This window comes from Bidens hawaiensis, unplaced genomic scaffold (assembly GCF_021521415.1).
Source record: "Bidens hawaiensis isolate Kalapana, Puna unplaced genomic scaffold, B.hawaiensis_p1.1 tig00000458_1, whole genome shotgun sequence".
Classification (NCBI taxonomy): Eukaryota; Viridiplantae; Streptophyta; class Magnoliopsida; order Asterales; family Asteraceae; genus Bidens; species Bidens hawaiensis.
Window position 1 is genome coordinate 2,972,598 of NW_027491030.1, and position 11,957 is coordinate 2,984,554.

Consider the following 11,957-nt stretch of genomic DNA (forward strand, 5'->3'; position numbering starts at 1 on the left):
TCTCTTAGAAATTTTTGCCGTTTTTTGTGTTTATGCGGGTTTTGCCGCCTTCCACACGCAACGACTTCTTTTCACACTTATTTATGCGGTGAATACCGGCATATCAGCGTGGACAGTTCATAAGTATAAATGTAAGACCATCAGCGTCAATGTGATAAGGAGAATCATTTCCATTAGAAGTGGCTCTGGGCCTTTTCTTTACAAGTTTGGAATTGATCTACATGCAACCTGTGTGTAAGGCCCCGTTACCGGTAACCCTACTTACGTGTTGGATTTACTCATAAACACAGTTCTAAATATCAGAGTTAATTAAAACATTTACGCGGAATATAAAACTTTCATAAAACTTTACATAATTCATAACTTGTCTCAAAACATTTATTGTCTTTCACCGTAAAGCATTAAAATTAACACATCATAGGTCTTCAGATGCCAGACTCTTGTTCAGTGCCATGTGTCTCCTCAAGCGAGCTGCCTCATCCTACTCACCTGCGTGCATACTAAAAGTCAGCTACGCTGAGTGAGTTCTAGATAATCACATAATCATACCATTCACATAACATTATACTCTTTCATTCATACTTTTATACTTTCATATCTTATGTTATAAAGAGCATTACGCCCTACATTCCTCGAGTATTATTAGGGCTCGGTACCCTCTTTCCTCGAGTATTATTAGGGCTCGGTACCCTCTTTCCTCGAGTATTATTAGGGCTCGGTACCCTCTTTCCTCGAGTATTATTAGGGCTCGGTACCCTTCTTCCTCGAATATTAGCAGGGTTCGGTTCCCTAGTTCTCGAATATTAGTAGGGTTCGATTCCCTCTTCGTTACCATACAACCATACATCATACCTCGAGTATTATTAGGGCTCGGTACCCTTTTCGTAACCATACAACCATATATTATCATTTCTTTCTTCTATTATCTCTATCATGTTCATACACATAAACATACATAACATACTTACCTTATACATAGCGTTACAACCTGACAGTACGTGCAATATCCGAAGATCGTTCACGTACCATCAAGCAATCATTCATACATTTCACATTATCCACATAAGGCATACACTTATCTCTTAGGATAAGTGTATTAACAAACATATTGAGTATGCACACAGCCCCGAAAACATAACACATAAATGGGGCTAGAAACTCACCTGAATTCTGCTTCTTTTTCTGATAGCTGTAAATCCCTTCTCTAACTGAGCTCGGCTGACTGTACAAGTTACACGTATCAATACTCGTCTGATCTAATCTGGTGGCCTAGTATTAGCTTACTTTAACTTATCGCTTTATAATTTATTTTCTAATCAAACTTGGCTTTAGGCGAAGTTAACCATCGGGCGAACTTAGCTCTAGGCGAAGTTAAACCTCAGGCGAACTTGGCTTTAGGCGAAGTTAAACCTCAGGCGAACTTGGCTTCAGGCGAAGTTAAACCTTAGGCGAACTTGGCTTCAGGCGAAGTTATCCTTAGGCGAACTTGGCTTCAGGCGAAGTTATCCTTAGGCGAACTTGGCTTCAGGCGAAGTTATCCTTAGGCGAACTTGGCTTCAGGCGAAGTTATCCTTAGGCGAACTTGGCTTCAGGCGAAGTTACGCTTGAAGGCGAAGTTACGCTTGAAGGCGAAGTTCATCAGGCGAACTTAATCTTGCAGGCGAAGTTATCGCGCTGCAGATCTGTTTGCCCATAAATCCTTCGTTTCTTAGCCAAATAACTCGATTTTGGTACCCACGGAATCGTATGATCGGCGCCTACAAATCCCAACCATCAAATCGGCCTAAAATCGACGTTTTAGGGGTCCGATTTGGGCAGTTTGGGTTTCGGGTCCGGTTAACCCATCCAATCCTAACCATTTTCAGTAATATTAGCTTTGTTGGATTTGTTCTTACCTTACCAACTCAGATCTATCAACAAAATCTCGGGTCTCGGCTTCGGATCTTGATCGGTTAGAATGTGTGTGTTTTGAGTGTGTGAAGAAAGAAGGTGGAAATGAAAGATTGGGTTTGGGATGGGATATTTATATCCCTCTAAGCCCACGGACCCGAGGCCCATTCATTTAACCCATCTTAATTAATCCAAATCCATAACCAACGTCCATTACCCGACACTAGCCCGACCCATACCAACTCCTACTCTTTTATTTATTTCCTAATAACCCGAGTAAACTTTCCCTCTATTATTAAGTAATATAATCAATATTATCTTGAAATTTCGGGATGTTACAAGTCTTCCCTCCTTAAAGAGGTTTCGTCCCCGAAACCTAACCTATTCCCTATAAAAGGAAAACTTCTTATATTTACACGCTTTATTGAATCGCCTTCGCTTTCTGAGTTATCCTTCTTACTTCCGACTTTGCAGTCATCGAATGGTGGTCATGTGTTTTAGCTATTTAAGGTAGCTTGTCCATGAGACCCTCGATGTACCACAACTCATCTCATACCTCCAAGGGCTTTGATTAGTACTTTTAACACTATTGTCTAAAACAACCTTTCATCACAACATAATAATCATTCATAACCAAACTCAATATATATATTACACGTCACTGATAACCATAAGTTTTAAACCTTAACACACAACAAGTCCTTAAGCAAAAGCAACTTAATAAAACCATTGCATGAGCAATTATTCCTTCATCAAGCGTTCCTCTCTGCAGTTTCCCCAAGTCTTCATCTTTTCGCACCTTCCACCCCTGATTCCTTGCAATCCCTAGCCATGTGGTCAGCTTTTCCGCATTTGAAGCACTTTGGACGATCAGGGCATTCTCGAGAATAATGCCCACTCTTTCCACACCGATAGCACCTGTCTGTCCCAGTCTTACATTCTCCCTGGTGCACTCGCCCACATGTCTTACACGCATCCTTGTTCCCAACCTTGGCCTTCCTCTCATCAGTTGCTGTCACCATCTCGCCAGACCGCTTAGCAGAGGTAGCCCATTTCTTCTCCTTCTTTTCTCCTTCATGTCCTTCCTTTGGCTTCTTGCAATCCCTTGCTAGGTGCCCACGTCCTCCACAGTTGTGACACCTATGGTAATCATCACATTCCCAAGAGAAATGTCCTGCTCTTCCACACCTGTAGCAAACACCTAATCCCTCTCTGCACTCTCCGGGGTGTCTCTTCCCACATTTTTCACAAGCAGTGAACCCCTCTTGCCTTGCCTTCTTTTTGCGTGGATCCACCTCATCGGCTTCCTCTGGTTCTGGAGTTGGGTTCTTTTTCTTCTTTTCCCCCACCGTTCTTGCTCCCCCACAATCCCTAGCTAAGTGACCCGACTTACCACACTTATAACATTTCTGGTCCTCGGTGCAATCACGAGTTATGTGTCCCTTCTTCCCACATCGGTAGCACTGATTTGGACCAGCCTTGCATTCTCCTAGGTGCATCTTCCCGCACACTTTGCATGTTTCCCTTCCCGCGACCTTTGGTATCTTCTTCCCCGCATACTCCACGACATCTACAGATCCTTTGGTTCCTTCCGCTCCTCCCTTATCATCATCACCCTTCTTCCCGTCTCCTCCTGCCTTCTCAGTGGCCCTCGCATGGTTTTCGGCAGACTTGTCAGTACGAAATTTCTTCTCTGCAGCAGCTACAGCGTAAGAAATGGCAAATTGAGTAACAGGATCCAGCTGATACCCTTCATTGCTGCTTGGTCCTTGCAAAGTTCCACTTTTATCCTTTTTCGTGGTAGTAACTAGTTCTTCAGAAGGTTCTCGGACAACGCGTATTCCAAGAGGACGTCCAGTGTGACCTCCCTTACCAACAAACCTTTTTGCTCCAGCCATTAGTATTCTAAAAGGGAAAACACAAACATCCTCACTCAAGGAACTATTTAGTATAAGGATAGCAAGGCTAACAGGTAATAACAGTGGCCAGCTGTGACTAGCTGATCACGTTGCTTTCCGTGTCCTATACACTTCCCTTTATGAGTCTATTTGTGCTGGCTCTACTTAAGCAGTTAGTCAAATCAAACAATCAATTATTCCTATCCCTATCGCTCACATATATTTTCTTTCTCATTAACATATATCATTTAATCATACAATTTACCTTTACTGATCTTGCTTGAGCGACACATGGCATTCTTGAGCTGGCATCTTCTTTCTTTTCTTACTTAAATCCCATTCTCTGTTCAAGTCTAAGCATGTAGGATGCTTAAATCTCTCGAACTTTGCTCTGATACCAACTTGTAAGGCCCCGTTACCGGTAACCCTACTTACGTGTTGGATTTACTCATAAACACAGTTCTAAATATCAAGTTAATTAAAACATTTACGCGGAATATAAAACTTTCATAAAACTTTACATAATTCATAACTTGTCTCAAAACATTTATTGTCTTTTACCTTAAAGCATTAAAATTAACACATCATAGGTCTTCAGATGCCAGACTCTTGTTCAGTGCCATGTGTCTCCTCAAGCGAGCTGCCTCATCCTACTCACCTGCGTGCATACTAAAAGTCAGCTACGCTGAGTGAGTTCTAGATAATCACATAATCATACCATTCACATAACATTATACTCTTTCATTCATACTTTTATACTTTCATATCTTATGTTATAAAGAGCATTACGCCCTACATTCCTCGAGTATTATTAGGGCTCGGTACCCTCTTTCCTCGAGTATTATTAGGGCTCGGTACCCTCTTTCCTCGAGTGTTATTAGGGCTCGGTACCCTCTTTCCTCGAGTATTATTAGGGCTCGGTACCCTCTTTCCTCGAGTATTATTAGGGCTCGGTACCCTCTTTCCTCGAGTATTATTAGGGCTCGGTACCCTTCTTCCTCGAATATTAGCAGGGTTCGGTTCCCTAGTTCTCGAATATTAGTAGGGTTCGATTCCCTCTTCGTTACCATACAACCATACATCATACCTCGAGTATTATTAGGGCTCGGTACCCTTTTCGTAACCATACAACCATATATTATCATTTCTTTCTTCTATTATCTCTATCATGTTCATACACATAAACATACATAACATACTTACCTTATACATAGCGTTACAACCTGACAGTACGTGCAATATCCGAAGATCGTTCACGTACCATCAAGCAATCATTCATACATTTCACATTATCCACATAAGGCATACACTTATCTCTTAGGATAAGTGTATTAACAAACATATTGAGTATGCACACAGCCCCGAAAACATAACACATAAATGGGGCTAGAAACTCACCTGAATTCTGCTTCTTTTTCTGATAGCTGTAAATCCCTTCTCTAACTGAGCTCGGCTGACTGTACAAGTTACACGTATCAATACTCGTCTGATCTAATCTGGTGGCCTAGTATTAGCTTACTTTAACTTATCGCTTTATAATTTATTTTCTAATCAAACTTGGCTTTAGGCGAAGTTAACCATCGGGCGAACTTAGCTCTAGGCGAAGTTAAACCTCAGGCGAACTTGGCTTTAGGCGAAGTTAAACCTCAGGCGAACTTGGCTTCAGGCGAAGTTAAACCTTAGGCGAACTTGGCTTCAGGCGAAGTTATCCTTAGGCGAACTTGGCTTCAGGCGAAGTTATCCTTAGGCGAACTTGGCTTCAGGCGAAGTTATCCTTAGGCGAACTTGGCTTCAGGCGAAGTTACGCTTGAAGGCGAAGTTACGCTTGAAGGCGAAGTTCATCAGGCGAACTTAATCTTGCAGGCGAAGTTATCGCGCTGCAGATCTGTTTGCCCATAAATCCTTCGTTTCTTAGCCAAATAACTCGATTTTGGTACCCACGGAATCGTATGATCGGCGCCTACAAATCCCAACCATCAAATCGGCCTAAAATCGACGTTTTAGGGGTCCGATTTGGGCAGTTTGGGTTTCGGGTCCGGTTAACCCATCCAATCCTAACCATTTTCAGTAATATTAGCTTTGTTGGATTTGTTCTTACCTTACCAACTCAGATCTATCAACAAAATCTCGGGTCTCGGCTTCGGATCTTGATCGGTTAGAATGTGTGTGTTTTGAGTGTGTGAAGAAAGAAGGTGGAAATGAAATATTGGGTTTGGGATGGGATATTTATATCCCTCTAAGCCCACGGACCCGAGGCCCATTCATTTAACCCATCTTAATTAATCCAAATCCATAACCAACGTCCATTACCCGACACTAGCCCGACCCATACCAACTCCTACTCTTTTATTTATTTCCTAATAACCCGAGTAAACTTTCCCTCTATTATTAAGTAATATAATCAATATTATCTTGAATTTCGGGATGTTACACTGTGTAATTGAACTCCCATGTTCTTGGGATGGGGGTGTCATCGAGCCTTTCGAGCCGATATTCACCTGGTTCGGAATCTCGTTGTTTACGCAGTATGTAGTCTCCAACATTGAAGCTGCAGTTTTATCCGTGTTTTCCCCAACTGGGGTTCTACACGCGTTGGGCTGCTCAGCATCCTTTACGCCACGAGGTGTGCGAGTTCTCCATCTCTGACTAATGTCTCGATGATGTCCTTCAAGTCTATGCATTCGTCGGTGGTGTGGCCTTTTGTCCTGTGGAAGTCACAGAATTTGCTTTGATCAGCGTTTGGACGCTGTCGAATAATTGGAGTATTTGGCCATGGAAGCCTCTCGGTGTCGAATATCTCGGTGACGCTTTTGGTGAGTGGCGTCCATCTGGAGTTCCGGTTCGACGACTGCATGTTATCCTTTCCGCCTAACCGAGGGTGTGAGCCGGATGAGGTGTCAAAGTTTACCCTTGACTGCCAAATACCTAGCTTCCTCTTTTTGTTTAGTCGGGCGGTAAGGACGTTGTTTTCTCTTGTTTTCTGAGTGTAGAGGTTTGTGCTCTGGGGAAGATCTCTACCCAGTTGCTTTTCCGTTTCCGCGAAACGTTTAGCTGCTGTCATGATGGCATCCCATGTGGATGGCATGCCGTCTTTACCCGTCAATGTGCGGATAAGCTCTGGGTATTCGGCGCCCTGGATGAAGGCGGCGCGAACAAGATCTTCGCTAATAGTGCCCAGACTTAGCTTCTTTAAATTGAAGCGAGTGATGAAGTCTAGCAAAGATTCATCTTCCTCTCGGATGCAGTTGAGGATCGTCCATTGCTCTTCAGTGTACTTTCTTTGTTGACTGAAGTGTTGGCTGAACTTCTGTTGGAAGTCTGCCCAATCGTAGATGTGGTGGACCGGTAGACGGTCAAACCACGCTCTAGCCGCTCCAACCAGCGTCATCTGGAACATATAACACCACGTGGGTTCCGTCCAGTTGCTGACGGTTGCCCCCGCTATGAATCTGTTCAAATGATCGTCTGGGTCAGATATACCATCATAAGTGCCGATGTTGGACATCTGTTTGGCACTTCTCGGGGCGATTGCTTCCGCAATGTCCCTTGCAAACTTGGACGTTCCCGCATTTGCAGCAGTTGGTCTGAAGGTTTTAGAGAAGTCACGTGGGTTTCCACCCGCGTTTTTTGGTTTAAAGGTTTCTCCAAAATTCCTTCTCGGTTGGAAGTTCGTTTCCTTACGCTTCCCTTTCGCCCTATGGCGAGGGTTTGCGTCTGTGTCGGATTCCTCCCGATCATCGTCCGAGTACTCGCACTCACTGCTCATGTTGAGCTGTTGTCGAGTGCTTCCGAATTCGTCAGCCTGTTGGAGTGAACGCAAGCGTTCATCCAACTCAGCTTGGAATTCCTTCTTACGTGCTTCGGCCCACGCTTTAACTTGATCGAGTGTTTGGCGTGGGAGCCTCGTCTGTTGTCTCTCCAACTGGGTATCGGTGAATTCCAGTGAAAGATTGTTTACTGCACTTGCCCCGGCTCGGGTAACCGGGGTAGTGTTCGTAAAATTTACTGCACTTGCCCCGGCTTGGGTAACCGGGGTAGTGTTCGTAAAATGTGTGTACTCACCGGTGTTCCCCCCAGTAGCTGGGGTTGTGGTTACCGGGGTTTCTTGGTCACTCGCTGGCCTTGGCACCGGAGTAAGCTTAACCATCTTTCCAGAAGTTTTGAAAAAACTGAGAATAAGTTCTAGCTTTTATGCACGGATGGCGCCAATGAAGAAACACTAAGTGACCCCGGGCAGATTACGGATAATCTGGGGGTTAAATAGATGTTTCCCACGAGGGTTAGGTCCGGCAAAGATGGTTGTTCTTCTGATGACCTGCAAAACAGACACCGTGAGCTCGTCACTGAGAAGGGGGGGTACCTCCTTGTGACCACCCTCCGGCGTGAGAATCAGACTAGATTGCTCTTGAATATAAGTGTATATTAAGAGAATGACTAGAGCAGATATCAGATAATATATGGAGATATAAGATGTGATAAGATAATGATACTGTTCCAAGGTGTTGGAGTATTTATAGCCGAAGGTAGGTTTCCAAGCAGGTACAGCCGGCTGTATAGTATTCATGTTCTACCAACAGTGGGCTACGCACGTGCCATGCTGGTAGTTGGTGGGTAGGCAGCGGCTGATAGTGACATGGCCGGCTGTGCACTGTTCCTGTTCCACCAACTGCAGGCTACGCACGTGCCACAGCAGGGGTTGGTGAGTAGGCAGCGGCTGATAGTGACATTAAGTACTAGAGCGTGCTCCTCGTACTGTTTGTCAGTGAGCTGTCGCTGCTTTGGTCAGATCTTTTGTCCATACCTTGGCAGGTACAGTACAAAAGGTCCTCCAGTAGCGTACGGACTGGCTCATTTGGGCGGGAGTATTCCCGGCTTTGGGCGGGAGTATTCCCGGCTTTGCTCATTCCTTCTTTAGGTGACATTACTGAATTATTTGAGAGTTAGTGCCTTGTGCGTGTAGCCTTGCTGTTAGTGCGGGTAGCCTTCCCTGATGGCTTGTATCCGCAGCTGCGGGAACAGGCGGGCTACTTCACCATTGGGAGGCTTTTCCTGCGGGAACAGCTGGTCGTACTGCGCGTAAGGTCTTCATCTCTCTGAACATGGTGGGTCCTGCGGAACCAGTTGGTCTCTGCGCAGACGTCCCTTTTCAAGGTGAGTCTTGCAGGTCCAACTGGGCTCTGCTGAGACCTACCTCTTCATGTACTAACATGCATAAATATTTAAATAAAGTTATATATATAGTGTAATACTTAAATCTTTCTTATACAATATTATTATGAAATGGCCCCATGTCATTATCATCTTTGTCCATTCGTGTGTTAACTGGATTTGATATAGATACAACCCATGTGGTCCTTTACAACTACTCCGGCTGCTGCTCCGCCTGTCGCTTAGTGTCGGCTCGCTAAGCAAAAATAATATAATTATGTACGTGTTAACGATAACTTGAACTCGAGTTAGTAACATTACAAGCAGAGCTCGTCACTTGGTTTGTATTAACTCGAGTCAACTTGTTTTAAATGATTATGTATGCTATTAATGTTGCATAATTGGTACGGATTCAAATACGTCTCTCATGCAAATTGTCGATTTTAACACATGTTTAGGCATGTCGATTTAACACATGTTTGGTTCGAGGGTTACTTGAGTTGACGAATCGTCCTACAAAAAGACATTAATACAAGCGATGTTTACAACTATGTGTTGGTGTATTTGGCAGGCACGTAAAAAAAATGAAATTCAACAACCAAAATGCATCCACCTTCAAGCTAATTGAAGACATCATGAATCATGGCTCGAATGAATCACTAAACATGTTTTTGTTGGTTGCTTCTGGCTAGAAGCCTTGTCCAATTTATAATAATATATCTCACGGTCGTTAAAAAAAATTGTATATATTAATAAAAGCTTCGTTCATTAGATTTTGGCAAGGAACACTCACATAGCTTAACCATAAAAATTGTATATATTAATAAGCTGTGCTCATTGGATTTTGGCCACCAACGTTTCAAGACTTTGCATATGTTGGCTTCTCAAATTTAAGTTTTCTTTGTACACCAAAACCTAACACATTGACCTATTAGCCCCTCAACCTTTGTGACATACACTTTGGTCATAAAATTTTGATGTTTACAAAATAAAACTTTCAAACTTTCAACTTTTGTCACAATTTTAAAAACTTTTAGAATTTCAACTTTGAACACAACACTTTTACCGTAATAAATCGAATTGATATCAACCAAATTCTCTCATGTCTCTGTTGGAACGTGCGACAACTTTTTAACACATTGTCGGCTTGGGGGGGGGGGGGGTGCCATCGACCCAATCACTCAATAGGCCTGAATTTTTTTTAATTGAATAGTTCTTTTTTTAACAAAAAAATACATTTGTAATATTAAAACAAAATTACTTAAATCCATTTTTATAAAAGTTTTTGCACAACCCATTAAATTTATTTAAAAAATTATTTTTTAAATCCAATAAATAAAATCTTATAACTTAAAGCACAATTTTTTTTCGCATTCGGCTGAAAAATACTTAACAATTCCCAGAGACAACTCTGTTCAAACATGCAATGCATTTAACGTTTTTCGTCGCAACACAATGTACTCCCGGTAGAAATACATGTTAAAAGCTAAAAAGCACGTACATGCACTTGCTTTTCGGTGTCACATACACCTACATCATCTCATTTTTTGAAAAGCTTGAAAACTATTAACAAGTTTATCATCGACTACTCAAAGATTTTACATCAAAATACTAAATAAATGAATAAAGTAAACATCAAAACCATATAAATAAAAAAAATCAACAAATAAAATGAATATTAGCAACACATTTCCTACTTGCTATTTCTAATTTTCTATACTAAATATATACACGTGTCCGGCACGTGACATTTTCCGAATCTACTCGTAAACCTATTTTTTTTGGAACGACGACTTTCTTTTTGTGTTTTGTTTTCGTCAACGACAACATTGTCAGACGAAAACTAACTTTATATCAGGATATAAGGTGATAACGGCGGCACCTCGAATATCCCCTTTCCGTTACAGTCACCACCAATATCCCAAACCGCCGTCCAACTTGACGGCGTTAACGGCACCACACCACTCTCCGTCTTAACGACGTCATGCTCTTCCGTTTCCGGTTCAACTTTCATTTCCTTCCGGTTTTTATCATTATTATTATTATTATTATTAATATTATTATTATTAATTATCAATCTCTCCGGCACCTCTTTTCCGACCACCACCACTCTTCACCGCCGTCACCACCGCCACCTCCGCCTTACTCCCAATCTCCAACGGAAAGTTCAGAATCGCCTTATTACCACGAAGCTTAAAGGCCGCACGGTCGTAAGCACGTGCCGCCTGCACCGCCGTCACCACCGCCACCTCCGCCGTACTCCCAATCTCCAACGGAAAGTTCAGAATCGCCTTATTACCACGAAGCTTAAAGGCCGCACGGTCGTAAGCACGTGCCGCCTGCACCGCCGTGTCAAACGTACCTAACCAAACCCTAGTTCCTTTCTTATTCGGATCTCGTATCTCCGCCGCGAACTTTCCCCACGGACGTTGCCGTACGCCTCTATAATGCCTCTGTTCAACTGACGGAGCCGATTTCGGTGGAATTGAGATATTAATCGACGGTTTTCGTTCGCTCAAGCTGTTCCGATTGCTGTGTACAGAGTCGCCGGAGAGAGTTCTGTTGAGAGAAAGTGAAGATGAAGATGAATTGTTAGGGTTAGGGTTAGGGTTAAGAGGATAGGTTTGAAGGAAGGATTGGTCGTCGATGAGTAAGTGTTGACGGATGAGGTCTAGAGCTGATGATTCGTTAACGGAAGCCATTGATGATGTATTGGAGTGTTGAAGATTGAAGTGGAAATTGAGTGTTGATTTATACAGGAAGTGAATTACGGGGGTTTGAAGGTTCTGGGATGAAGGTAGGAAGGATCCGTACATGGTGAATCAGTTTGTCGTTTTATTAGCCACTTGGATTATTATTATTATTATCCATTTAACTTTTTGTTACAATACAAGCAACTTCTCGTCTGGTTACTTCACTTGATTTTGTGCGGTTTTAGCTAAAGTAGGGGGCGTCTGTGGTGCGATTTTAGCTAAAGTCAAATCAGAAATCAAAATTTCAGTTTTGAATTTTTGAAAGCGT

The 11,957-nt window shown here is 42.8% G+C and overlaps 1 pseudogene across 1 annotated transcript; it reads right to left on the bottom strand.

The window, feature by feature from the left end:
• Positions 1-10,775: 10,775 nt before the first annotated feature.
• LOC143626781 (ethylene-responsive transcription factor ERF105-like) lies at positions 10,776-11,640 on the bottom strand (annotated as a pseudogene). The gene is made up of 2 exons (XR_013152485.1): positions 11,186-11,640; positions 10,776-11,077 (listed from the first exon to the last, which is right to left on the bottom strand). The product of XR_013152485.1 is annotated as an ethylene-responsive transcription factor ERF105-like (transcript).
• Between the last annotated feature and the right edge of the window lie 317 nt (positions 11,641-11,957).